The sequence below is a fragment of the Macadamia integrifolia genome, unplaced genomic scaffold, assembly GCF_013358625.1.
Source record: "Macadamia integrifolia cultivar HAES 741 unplaced genomic scaffold, SCU_Mint_v3 scaffold910, whole genome shotgun sequence".
Classification (NCBI taxonomy): domain Eukaryota; kingdom Viridiplantae; phylum Streptophyta; class Magnoliopsida; order Proteales; family Proteaceae; genus Macadamia; species Macadamia integrifolia.
Window position 1 is genome coordinate 110901 of NW_024870580.1, and position 14388 is coordinate 125288.

A 14388-nucleotide genomic window follows, 5' to 3' on the forward strand; every position below is an offset into this window, starting at 1 on the left:
CTGTACATTATTGTGGCTTGTCATGAGAAGGGTCATGCTTTTCTCTAGCTCACTAATTCTTGTTGCCTCTTCAGTGGATGTAAAACCCAGAGGTTGTTGATAAGGTGCTTGGAGAGGGGGGCCTAGAAAAATTTGACTAAGGGCCTAGGCTAGGTCGAGGGAAAGAATTAGGTGGTAGTGTAAAATTGGGCCTCCTTGATTCCCTTGGCTCCATGAAAAATTAGGGTGATTTCTTCACCCTGGATTGTAAGTGTTGCTAAACGGGTTATTTGGGTAAAGAGCATTAACACTTTCATTGCCCCCGAAACTATTGGCGCATTCTTCCATTATATGTCCAGAGGAGTGACACCAATTGCACATAGAGACCTGATTTTGGACTTGGTGGACTAGAACATGTGCTTTAGGGACAAGGGCTTCTATTCTCTTAATGAGGCTATCTAAATGGGACTCCTTGGCTACAATCCCATCGATATAGTACCCTTTACCTCCTATAGTTCTCTCACTTTCCTGAGCAAACTCCCATTCTCTTGTCCTTTCAACTAGGTCAACCAAAAAGTTCCAAGCTTCATTTTCGTCCGCATAAGCTGTGAAGCCTGTAGGACACATAGAATCTAACATCTGCTTGGTATGGTTGTCTATCCCTTCATAAATTATTTGGTAAAGATGTCATTTGCCAATACCATGGTGGGGACACTCTTAGAAAAGGACTTAGAACCTTTCCATTAGTCTATAAAATGACTCTTGAGGTTTTTGTCGGAACTATATGATCTCGCTCTTGAGTTTGTTCGTTTTATACAAGGAAAAATTTTTTTCTCAAGAATGCTACCGTAAATTGACCCCATGTGGTAATGGAATTAGTTGGCAGCTCATATAGTCATATTTTTGCTCCATACTTGAGCGAACAGTTAATGCATCTAAGTTTAATAGCATCATCACTGAGCTATTGTATCTTAATGAGGACACAAACCTCCTCAAATTATATCAGGAACAAATAAGCATCCTCAGAGGATAGCCTATGGAAGTGGGCTGACATAGTAATGAATTGAGTTTTAAGGTCATTGTTGTGCCTATGGCAGCTGGTAATCTAATGCAAGAAGGTTGAGCTGCCCTGGCTAGGTAGAATCTATCATTTAAGGTAGGCTTAGGTTGTTTTGCCATTCTTAAAATAGGTACTCTTACTAAACGATTGGTAAAATCACAGGTCTACACATTTATGCACTAACCACCTAAGGCAAAATTGTGGTCTCTGAAAAATTAATTAATTACAACTAAAATAGAAGGTGAAAAATTGGTCAATTGATATGACCCTCAATAATTTAAACAATGAGTCCAAAGCTGTAAGGTTGCCCATAGGTTGATAGCTAGGGATCCATATTGTCTTTGGATCCACCTACAATCGAATCCTGGGGATTCTATAGTAGAGTGGAGACTACTATATGTTTGTGTTTTCACTTTTGATAAAAGCTTTAATTATTGGAATGAAATAAAAAGAAAAGGAATTATTTTATGGATTTTTTTTATTTTTTAATAAAAAAGCACTTCAACTAACTTGAACTAAGAAAAATAAAAAGACTATATCTCCCCGGCAATAGTGCCAAAAACTTGTTTGAGTTTAAAAATATGTTACCGCAAGCATACGATATATTGTAGCCAACGGGTCGATCACAAGGAGATTAGTCACTCTATCTCACCTACTCTAAATACGAAGAGAGTGAACAAGGGATGGTTGATTTTAGATTATGGTCCTAGAACATGCATATAAACGAAAGAAAATGACCTACACATTCAAGATCTAAATTAAACAGTTCTAACGCCGAATTACTTTAATTAATGAAGTAAAATAAATGCTGAAAATAACAACTAAAAAAAAAATCTATAAATAATAAAGCTAAACTAATAAATAAATAACTGAAATAGAAAGCAAGTAAGTAAAGAAAAATTCTCAATACATTGGCCAAATTTTTAGGAGAGGCACTACTGTAGGCATCACATTCAATTATAGCACATATGTAAATAAGAACACAAGGAAAAAAATAATACTCACGAATAAAATATCAATCTTTAATGAATAGGCTTAATATCGGAGAGAGGTGATAGGGGACACATCATCGTCAATTTGAGCTCTTACCAATTAAAGACCCTCAAAGAATAGGCCAAACTTCCAAGGGAGGCATATCCAAACACACCTCTTCAGTTTTAGCACTTATAAATTGAGGTCACACACGCACACACACACTAAGTAGATAGTGATTCAAAATTTAATCTAGAAGAAAAAGAAAAAAAAAAGCATAAAAATCCTAATTCCACTACTTGTATTTAAGTAAAAATCTTAATTCTACTAATAAAATTTGTCATACCTTGATTACGTAAGCTGAATTGCGACTTGATTGATTTGGACTGATGGTATTGGAATAGAATTATTGATGAAGAACTTGCTCTCTTGAACTTGAAATCTCTTGATTCTTGTCACTTGAACCAATTCTTTCCTAGAACTAGAAAGTTTGAAAGCTAGAACTATGGATTGCACTAATTAAATTAACTAAACTATGAACTAAATTAACAAAGTAAAGTAGTAATTAAACAAACTAACAATTAAAAACTGAATTGCATTATCATTAATCCCTTGGATAAAAGCTTGAAGAAATATAAGGAGAGTGAGAAGAGAACTAAGCATAAACTAGGCAAAAAAAAAAACTTGAAAATAAACTAAGGGAAATAATCCTCCTAGGAGGGGGGGGGAAAGGGACTTTTATAGGGATTTGGTCTTGCCTCCTTCCTTCTACAAGTCTTCTTTAAGAAAAGAAAGAAAATAAAATAAAATTCAATCTTAGTAAAAATCCTCATTCTCTGAGATATTGTGTGAGGAAAGAGAGAAATTGTTTCCAAAATTAACAGATTCTTCTCCTTTCCTGCAATATTAACCAATATCTTGCAATCTTGACTATATCAAAAAGGAATCTTTGCATAGCATCTTCAAGATCTTGTGAGGTGGCAAGGAGAGAGAATAATCTTCAAGATTTTATAGGAGAGAGGATGTAGTACCAATGAGTGGGCTTCACCCCTACTGACTTTGGTTCAATGTATGGGCTACCTTTGGACAAGTTAGTTCAAGCTTGGACCGATTCTTGGTTCACTTCAAGTACTTTCTCTTGTAAACTTGGAAACGGCAAAAAAAAAAAAAATAGTAGTACTGTCCAAAGTGGGGCAAAATGTACACTTATATCCCTAAGATTTCACACATTATTTTGCTCATCATTGCCCTCACTAGATACCCCAATAATATGGCCAAACTCAGCCATAGTAAGACATCCTTGCCCCCTACTTGGATGATAATATGGTACTCACCATCTCTAGTGTGTTTACCAATCAGATTACAGTACAAAACTTATACCAACCTTAGGTAGACATCTTCTACCTTAAGCATTGCCTCCCATCCTAAAGCTTCAAAATTTTCCCAAACTGTGAAGGCTTATAAGTCAATGGTGACAATAGGCCACTCAATGGCAATATCATGAGAAGAAAAGTGACCCCAATTATCTTGGTATGTGGGAGTCCAGAATCAAATGTTGTCAAACCCTTCCTGGGTAGCCATTTGTCCAATAGGAATGGCAGCTACCTTGCTAAGGGTCATTCTCTTAGAAGACATTATGCACTATATGATAAATGCATCAAAATAAGTAAATGCAAAAATAAATTTAGCAAGAAAGTGCATATAACAGCAAGGAATGTAAAGAATACAACCTAGGTTAAAAATTTCTCTAACATGAAGAATTTAACCTAAAATAGGGAAATAAAATAGAAAGAACTCACCGAAAGTGATGTAGAGTGAGGAAAATGCGAGGAAATGGCTTGGAAAGTGTTTGCTCGAAGTTTGGCAGTAGACCAGTGCAAGAGATGACTGAAATGGTGTTTTAAGAGTGAAGAAAATTGCTCTCGGGTACTATATTTATAGTACAGGTCATGGCAAATCGGCCAGGCAGTTGTGGTCCCCCACCCGCCAGTTGTGACCTGCCGGTTTAGTCAAATTGCCCAATAAGCCTTAGACTTTTTGAGGCATAAAGTGTGCAGTTCAAACTCTATAATGGCAACCTAAAATTGATGATTTCACATAGGTATGGAAGGAAGTGAATACCAAGAAATAGGGGAGAACCTATGGAAGAAGAGTACGGAATGGTATTTTTATACATGGCAACGGAGTTATGACTTTCGAGGGAGGTTCGGGATCGAATATAAAGGTTTGAAAAGTACAATGTATGTGGTAATGGAGATAAATATAGGAAAACCCAAAGTGGGTCTAGTTATACCAAGTGAAATCCTAAGAAGATAATGCTAAGGGACTAGTAGTAATTTGTGAAGTTAGATGGAAATATATGGAATTAAATACTAACGAAAGGGGAACTAATTGGAAATTTTCAGACAGTAAATCCAAAGTATGTGGAAGTGCCTCGGGAAGTAAAATCTAATTATTAGCGATGATAATCGAAAATTAATTTCTCTCAAATGAAAAGGAAGATATAGGAAAATAAAGGAATACCTAGTATAATATTGTGGGATTCAGAAGGAAATTGTAGATTGAAAAGAATGTGGAAAGTCAGTACAAAGGGTGATATAGAAGATGATGTTGCCCACAAATGAAAGTGGGATGGATGAGATGGAGAGGTGCGTCGGGAGTTTTATGTGACAAACATGTGCCAATCAAACTCAAGAAAAAATTATATCAGACAGTTATACGACCAGCGATGACCTATGGAGCACAGTGGTGGGTAGTCAAGAAGAGTAATTTGAATAAAATGAGTGTAGCAGAGATGAGAATGCTGAGGATGTTGTGCGATAAGACCAAAAGAGATAGAGTAAGGAATGATCGCATTAGAAGCGATGTGGGAGTCACCCCTATCCAAGATAAGCTCCATGAGAACTGGTTGAAGTAGTATGGTCATGTCCAATAGAGGCCTATGGATGCCCCAGTGAGGAAGTGCAATCAAATTCAATTGGATACAACCAGAAGAGGTAGGGACAGACCCAAAATGACTATTGATGAAGTGTAAGAAGATATGCGCATATTGTAGGGCTAGACTGTAGTATGACCATGGATAGGGTTTTGTGGACGACAAGGACCCGAGTTTCTGACCCCTTATAGGGCATCTCCCTCTGATGCTTTGACCTCTATATTTACCTATTTTGTACCTCATCTCACCCTATTTATGTAGTCTCTTTGTAATCCTATTCTTATCTCAGATCCATGTAGCTGACCCCATTAAGTTGGGATAAGGTTATGATTGTTGTTTGTGGAAACTCAATACAGATTTCTTTGTATACAGCTAAGCCCTGACGGAGGATATAATGGATGAAATGCCTGCAACAAATAGAAGAAATATTATATGTGAGATGGATATTGGGAGATCCTATTGTATGGAATCTTAGGAAATTTTGATATGAATACCTACAATTACATATAATAGAGGTGAAATTCTAGTGATCATACAAATGATACAAAAGCATAATGAGTAAGGTAAAGGGAAGATTGATTTGAGTAGTAAATAATTAAAGTAATTTTGGAGACTCTTATAGTTATACTCATAGTGAAACAAGGAAGTAAAATTTGAAATTTTAATAGAACATGTCATGATCTCTTCAGGTTGATGCATGTATGTGCATGCATGGTGTAGGAGTAGTATTATGTGTGTGCACATGAATTAAGTTGGAATAGAAAGAATGATAATATGATAACAAAACCAAGAGAGTATACCTGAGATCCAGTTGTATGGGTGATCAAAGGAATAGAAAATTTATGTACGAGGTAAGAATGTGATGGTATATTATAACATGATTAATAGCTTGGCTTGGGAGAAATGATATGGGAGAGGAATCTACAAGGGCAATTCCCATAGAATAAAAAAGGGCATAGCTGTGGATTTAATTAATATAGCTATGTGAAACTGTGGGACTCTGTAAATCCTTACTGAGATCAGGTCTAAGTACCCTAGTAGAGATATATAGGTGAGATAGAAATAATAATTTTATGTACGAAGATATTACAGGGTTGATATTGGAAAGTGAGAAGTAGAGTGGTATATTGATTTTGTAGTTCTTGAAGAACTAAGGATATGAATGGATAAGGGACCAATATGGCCAATGGGTGTCTTAATGTGTGTTGTTGAGATCAGCCATTCCTACCAAGACATATGACCATGTTAGTAACACTGGGTGAAAATTTGATGTTGCAACTTAGTGGATAAGAGTGATATTAAGGAGAATGGAAGTGATCCTTGATGATGAAAACCCTACAAATTTTGAGGACGAGATTTTTGTAAGGAGATGGGAATTGTAACACCTTGAATTTTGGAAACAACTAAAATCCTGTGTTAGAACCTGACTGAGAAAAGGGAGCCAACATACAACTGTGTTGGGGAGAAACTGGAAAAGGGAAGGAGGCCAAGTAAGAGGGGTAAGAACGTAGGGGTTTTGACAACTAGGGAGCCAAAAGAAGGCAATCGGCTGGCTGCCTGCTAACCAACCAGCCAGCCGGTTTGGGTGGCAGGCAGAATGCCCAAAATTTGGGTTTTTCTTCTGTGGGCCCCACCACTATGCAGTGTAATTCCACCCATCCTTGCCATATGTAGGGGCATATTTAAGGATTTTAATGGACCAAATTGCATCTCCAACCATTTATCCCATAATTAATTATTTAATTTTAAATTATAAAAAAAATGGGTTTTTCTTGAAGACTAGGAACCAAACTGACCTCAGTGTCTGTATTTGGCAATTAAAAGGGGTCAGGAGTACTGTTCACTCCATCTTTTTGCTGCTAAAAATGTAGGAAAACAGAGAAGAAAAGAAAAAAGAAAGGAAGGAAGGAGAAGAGAAGGAAGGAAGAGGGAAGAAGAAGGGAAGGAGAGAGAGAGAGTGCATTCCTCACACGTTGCCAGTAGGAATAAGAAGCTGCTAGAGGAGCTGCCATGCCTGGAGAAGATATCTGGAGCTAGGCAGCTACACCTAGGCATCACCTACCATGCCTGCATAGCCCAAAAACCACCCTCAGGATGTAAAATACCCTAACCCATCCCTGTGATTTTGGCTAGGGTAGAATTCCGAAAGGGGTAGGGTAGGGTAGGCTATTAATGGAAATTGGAAGTGTGAATTTCGAACTCAATACAACCACCCACAACAAAAGCCCCAATTCTTGGACCCCAATTGAGACCCAATTGACTGTAGGGTTATCCCAGAAACCCTAGGTCATAGGGCTTTTCCCAATTAGACTAAATGGGTAGCAATTGGTAGTGGGATTGACCCCACATGATCCCAAGTTTGCCCAAAAGCTAGTGGAAAAATTTAGCTAGTACAACCGAGGAGCAAAGTGGGTGAACTGAGACCCAACAGACCCGATGAATTACCCCAGAAACCAAAATTGGAATTAAGAATAGGTCCGTTGGGTATAATTTATTAAATTACATGTACAAGATAAGGGTCGGGTACAAGAAACTGCCCAACAGGATTCAACCAAGGAGAAGGCAGGGTTTTGGCCTGAGATGGCCTATCCTACCAGGGAACTGGCCAACCAGTTTGGCCATGACAAAATTGTGAGGTTATGTCTGTAGTGGACCCAGAAGCCCAGTAGACTATGGGTGTGTGACCCAACCTACCCGAAAATGATTGTATGATATAAGAATATGATTTATGACTCAAATAAGGAAGAAAATGTCAGGGAAGGAACTGGGTTTGTGGAATACCAGTGTTGCCCCTACCTATGCCTGGAAACCTCACCAAATGCATTTAGGAGCCAAGGATATTATAGAGAAGTCTAGTTAGGTAATCAATTACAGAGAAGTCCAGTAGTCCAAGAATGGACTCGTTGGCTATGTGGGTTGGGTAGATGACCTACATAGACATTGGAAGCTAGACTGGTATGCTTGCTGGATTAGCTAAAAGAAATACTGGCCTGAGGTCAATGTGGTCCTTATCAGTTGAGTGTGGATTGAGGTATGGGAATTCAGCCGGATTAAAAGGAAGTAAAATTAATAAATGAAAAATAAAATAAAATAAACCTCAAATTTGACATGTTTATTTAGGAACCTGAAATGCTAGTGAGAATACGCGTTATCAAAAATTCATAGAAAGAACACCAGATTGAGAATTAGGTGAGTGGGTGATTATCTTATTTTATGGAGTTTTGTATATACTTTTATGTTTTTCATGCTCATGTGGAATGTGATGATCACCATGGTATGGATTTATTTTATATACAAGTAAATATTTCACATATTGAATGATTTTACTGATTTGGATGTGATCGAGGTTTTGTTGATGGATACTATGATAGTTGTATGGTGATAAATGTAATATTGACGGTCTATGGCATGGTGTGGCCGAGGTTCTTTTTGGTACCATGGGCTTAGAGATTAGTCTTATAGCTATGGAAACATATATGTGTATGGATGATATGGATGCATATGGTTAGGATCACATCCCAGTGATATAACCCCTTGCCAATAGGGGGTAAGGTATTGTCCAATCCTACTCGGTGGTAGGTCGCAGAGGACTACCACGCCCAGATATGATGTACTGTATCTTGAGAGGGCACAACATGGTATGACTACTGTATGCATTACTATCGGACCGCATGGGAGAATGATGATGGTGTGGGATTCCGGGACCATGGTAATCATGGATTACTCCTGCTTGCAGCTAGCTTATATCTCTGAGGCCCGACGTACTGGGTAAGAGATACCAATTACTTTACTTATAACACTTATACCCATATATTGAGACTTAGTAATTAGAATGGAAATTAAGTAATAAATGAATCAGGTGGATTATGCATATGGGGCATTTGGTATGATATGTGTGAGCATTTGTGTTAGGAATATCTCTCTCCATAAGGTTTTGATGATAACAAACTAGTGGTAGCTCTAATGACTATCTCTCTAAGTGTCATATAAAGGTTCATAGTATGGAAGCACCGCATAAGAAACTACTTCAAGAACCCCAAGTTACAAGTAGGACTGACAAGCTTGAAGAACTCAAGATGAAGGATGTCAATGACATACTGAAGAAGTCTAAGAGAACTTGAAGATATTGAAGATGTGAAGAAGTGGAAGAAGTGGAAGAAGTCAACTTGAAGACATTGAAGACATAAAGAAGCAGGAGAATTCAAGATCAAGAATAAAGACTTGCATACTCCTAGATTAGGATGTAATTCACACACTTCACATGCACCACACTCATTCATACATATCATGTCAATTCATAATAAGTCATCCCAAGACACCCTAAACCTGTTGTGTGACTGCTAGACAGTCAAAACACAAAATAGAGGTCAACCGACAACTGTTGCTTTACCTCTGTGATGGTTTGTTCATCAGACTTTGCTCACAGAGTGCAACGGGCAACTACCAAATGAGAACTGGCAACTACCAGATGGGAACCAAAAATTGAACCAGTTAGCCGGATCAGTTCTGGATCATTTATTGAGTTTTAAAATACTCACAGAGAGCAACTGGTAACTTCCGGTTGGAATGTGGCAACTGCCGATTGACTACCCAAAGACTCCAATGGCTATGAAATGGCAATATAATGGCTATATTTTGAGCTAATGGCTAGCTTCTCACAGCTGGGCCATGAACCGATAATTGCTGGTTGGGAAAATTTTTATCCGTTGGAAGATTTTCCCCTTCCAAATTAGGTGATATGATTACCCTAATTAAGCCTAGCCTCTAGCTATATAAATACCCATTAATGACTTTAGTAATTAACAATTAAGAAAGCAAAAGACAATTATTCTTAAAGTTAAAAGTGAGTTTCAACTACGATCTTCATTCGGGTGTTTTTCACTGAAGTCAAACACATTCTCCAAGAATCAAAAGACTTCAGTCTAGTCTCTCTTATCAAGTTCACTAGAGACTTCATAAAGGTGCAATCATTTCATATTTGCATATTCATTTTTGCATTCACTACAGGAGGTAAACTCGAACCAATTATTTCACTTTACTTTTCTTTTATTTTACATCTTCCTAGACTATAATTAGGATTGTGTAAGGATCCTCTTATCCTAAAAAGAGATCGGTGACTCTCCACCGTGAAACGAGATTGTAAGAGGTGCCTCTCTACCTAGAAAGTGATTGTAAGGATACTCTTATCCTAAACAAGATTGTGTAATGGTTTTCTACCCTACCTACTATACTGAAAGGGAAAACTAGTGCAATTCCTTACAAGTGGAACGCTTGTAAGGAGTGGACTAGACTCGAGTTGGGTGATTGTCCTAATTTTACTTATTTTGTAATTTTTATTTTACAATCACACTTGGGAACCTAAATTTCGATAAGGTTTAAATTTCACTAGGATAACCTATTTACCCCCCTCTAGGTTATTTCAATTGGTATCCGAGCGGGAGCTCAAAGATTTAGGACTATTTTAGTCTTAACGTGAGTCAAAGACCATGGCCACTTCCCAAGGACCACCAGAAGGCATGAATGCCGCAAGACCCCCTTAATTTAGTGGCACAAACTTTTCTTTCTGGAAGTGCAGGTTTAAGAATTTCGTATATAGTCATAACATATTCGTATGGAGGGCCATAGAACAAGGACCATATAAAAATCACCAAGGAAGTTGAAGGAAAGACTGTACCCAAGGAAGAAAGTGAATGGACGGCCGATGATGTGAACCACATTCAATACAACTTTAGAGTGATCACCTTCCTCCAATGCACCCTCAACAAAGAAGAGTTCAAACAAGTGATAGCATGTGAGTCAGCCAAGCAAATCTGGGATATGCTTGTGGTTACTGATGAAGACACGGAAGAAGTGAAGGAAAGGAAAGTAGATAAGCTAGTTTCTAGATATGATACATTTACTATGTATGAGAATGAAACGATCAATAAAATGTTTACCCGTTCCACTAATATTGTAAATAGTCCTAAGGGCCTAGGTAAGACCTACACCAATGCTGAAAAAGTAAGAAAGATACTAAGGTCTCTACCAACCTCATGGCGACCAAAGAAAATGACCATTAAAGAAGCTAAAGATCTAGACTACTTATTGGGTTCTTTACAAACCCATGAAGTAGAACTACCAGCTGACAAGCAAACCTCAGAAGGAAGAAGGAAGACTATTGCATTAAAATCCTCTCAAAGCATTGAAGTTGTAAGTGATGATGAAGACAAAGAAGACTTCGACATGAAAAAAGAGATTTCACTCATAACGAGAAAAGTCAACAAGTTTCTGAAGAAGAAGGAAAGAATTCCATACATAGGCAAATCCTATAGCGACAAATCCTATGGTGAGAAAGGTAAGTATAAGAACAAAATTAAGGAATCCTCTACTAACAAGAAAGATGTAGTATGCTTTGATTGCAAGAAACTGGGTCACTTTAGGATGAAGTGTCCACACAAGACAAAGAAGAAAGCATACGTTGCCACGTGAGATTCAAGTGATGAAGAAAAGAGTGACTCAGAAGAAGAAGTCACTAACCTAGCTCTAATGGCTCTCAGAGAAGAAGAACAAGAGGTAAACCAACTAACTCAAACTGAACCACTAGAAAGCAACTCTAACGAGGGACTTCAAGAAGCCTTCAAAGACTTATATGAAGAAAGTCTTAAGTTAGAAGTAGAAAAACAAAAACTAAAGAAGGAAGTTGAGACGCTCAACGAAAGAGTGGATGCCTTGACTTCTAAAGTGAGTGAACTTGAAGAAGAAAACTCAAAGCTCAACTCTACCTTTTGTCCCTTTACCCAAGGTCAAAAGAACCTTGACAACCTTCTTGAATCTCAAAGGAAAAGCCCTAATGATATAGAAGGATTAGGCTATAGACAAAATCCATCGAAGAAAAAAGAAAAACCAAAGGAGAATCCAAGAAGGAATGAAGGTAATCAAGCATCAACCTCCTATGTCAAGTGTAGCCTCTGCAAAAGAACAGGGCACTCAACTAGACAATCCAAAAGAAATCCCACCACCTCTCATAATGAGAGATTTAGGACAAGAGTAAACCATGCCTACTATTACACACCGTAAAGACGGTAAAATAAGCCTTAAGAGGACCTTAGACCTAGGTATAGACCCCAACCTCAAAGGGAATATACTATTGATAGATCCTACAGGCAAACCCAAAGAGCCTACCCTCAAGAGTCATATAGACCATATGAAAAATACAGACCTCAAAGGTCTTATACGTCTCAAGGGTCTTATGGATCATATGATTCTCGAAGATCTCAAAGAAACCCAAGGTCATATCAAAGGTCTAAAAGATACAAGACCACTTGGGTCCCCATAGGGACATTTGACACTAACAACGACGGACCTATGAGATTATGGTGACCAATGTACAATTGATCTTCTTTTGTAGATATGCTTGAAGAATAAAGCTCAAGACGAATGGGTAATTGACAGCGGATGCTCCAAGCACATGACATCCAACAGAAGCTTATTCTCAAGCCTATGGGACTACGATGGAGGATGGGTATCATTTGGAGATGACAGCAGAGAGAAGATTGCTAGTATTAGGAAAATCAAGATAAACAGTATCTCTATCTCCAATATATACTATGTTAAAAACCTAAACTATAACCTATTGAGTGTAAGCCAATTGTGTGGAATAGGTTATAAGTTAGATTTTGATATATCTCATTGCTATGTAAAGGATGCCAATAATGACTTAATATTAAAGGGATCTAGGAAGAACAATATATATGTTTGCATGTTTGATGAGACAAATTCCTTGAATGCTTGTTTGGTCTCTAACCATAGTGAATCTCATTATGACATAGAAGACTTGGACATATAAATGTCAAGTTAATCCAAACAATTGCATCTAAGGATCTTGTTAGAAATCTTCCTAAGATCAAGTTCAACAAAGAACATTTTTGTGATGCATGTCAAAAGGACAAATAAATCATGGTGTCCCATAAAGCCAAGAACATTGTTTCTTCCTCAAGGCCTTTGGAACTCCTACATCTTGATTTGTTTGGTCCTATCAATATTCAATTTTAAATGGTAAATCATATACTTTTGTTAATGTGGATGATTTTTTTATATTTAAATGTACTATATTTCTTAGAAATAAAAATGATGCCTTTGATGAATTTGTAACCTTATGCAAAAGATTACAAAATCAAAAGGGCTATAAAGTAATTTTTATCCGTAGTGATCATAGAGGAGAGTCTGACAATATATATCAATTTGATATATATTGCAACAAGCATGGCATTGACCATAATTTCTCCGCTCCTAGAATGCTCAATCTAAAGGGATTGTTGAGAGAAAAAATAGGTTACTACAAGAGACGGCTAGGACTATGCTCAATGAGTATTCCTTACCCAAATCCCTATGGGCTGAAGCCGTTAATACTGCTTGTTATGTATTAAATAGAATTATGCTTAGACCCCTTCTTTCCAAAACTCCCTATGAGTTGTACTTTGGTAAACTACCTAAGGTAGATTACTTCAGGGTGTTTGGTTGTAAATGTTTCATCCTAAACACTAAAGAACACCATCGAAAGTTTGATGCGAAATTTGATGAAGGGATATTCTTAGGATATTCCCTCAACAGTAGAGCATATAGAGTCTTTAACAAAAAATCTCTATTGGTTGAAGAATCCATGAATGTTGGATTTGATGAATCCTTGCATATTACTATGCATAAACCTCCTACTAATGATGGTGTTAGTATTGATGTGTTAAATGATAAAGTAGATATTATCTCCCTTAAAGAATCTAAAGAGAAGAATGCTCCTAGTCAAGAAGTAGAAACTGCACCTAGGGACATCATACTCCATAGGAACCATCCCTTAGACACAATAATAGGAGACTTGAACCAAGGGATCCAAACCAGATCCAAATCTAGTGAGATATGCAACCACACTGCATTTATCTTTAAGATTGACCCAAGAACATAGACGAAGCACTTAAGGGTAGTGATTGGATCGTTGCCATGCAAGAGGAGCTTCATCAGTTCGAAAGAAGGTTTGGGAACTAGTTCCAAAACTTAACCACCACACCATCATTGGTGCCAAGTGGGTCTTTCGGAACAAGCTGGATGAAGATGGTAATATTGTTAGAAATAAAGCCAGATTAGTTGCTAAAGGGTATAAACAACAGGAAGGAATTGACTATGATGAAACCTATGCCCCTGTAGCAAGATTAGAATCCATTAGAATGCTACTAGGTTTTGCATGCCATTAGAATTTTAAATTATATCAAATGGATGTATATGTAGCTCAACCTCGTGATTTCGAAAATCCAAAATTTTCAAACCATGTCTTTAAACTTGAGAAAGCCCTTTATGGCCTCAAACAAGCTCTTAGAGCTTGGTATGAGAGATTAAGTACCTTCTTAATAGAAAGTGGTTTTTCAAGAGGGAGGATTGACACTACCCTATTTGTGAAGAACCTAGAAGATGACAT

General features: G+C 37.5%; 1 non-coding gene across 1 annotated transcript; it reads left to right on the forward strand.

Annotated features, from left to right (window-relative positions):
* The first annotated feature begins 676 nt into the window (after nt 1-676).
* Nucleotides 677-783, forward strand: LOC122070420. The gene has a single exon (XR_006137782.1). It is a non-coding gene; the product is annotated as a small nucleolar RNA R71 (small nucleolar RNA).
* Nucleotides 784-14388: the final 13605 nt, after the last annotated feature.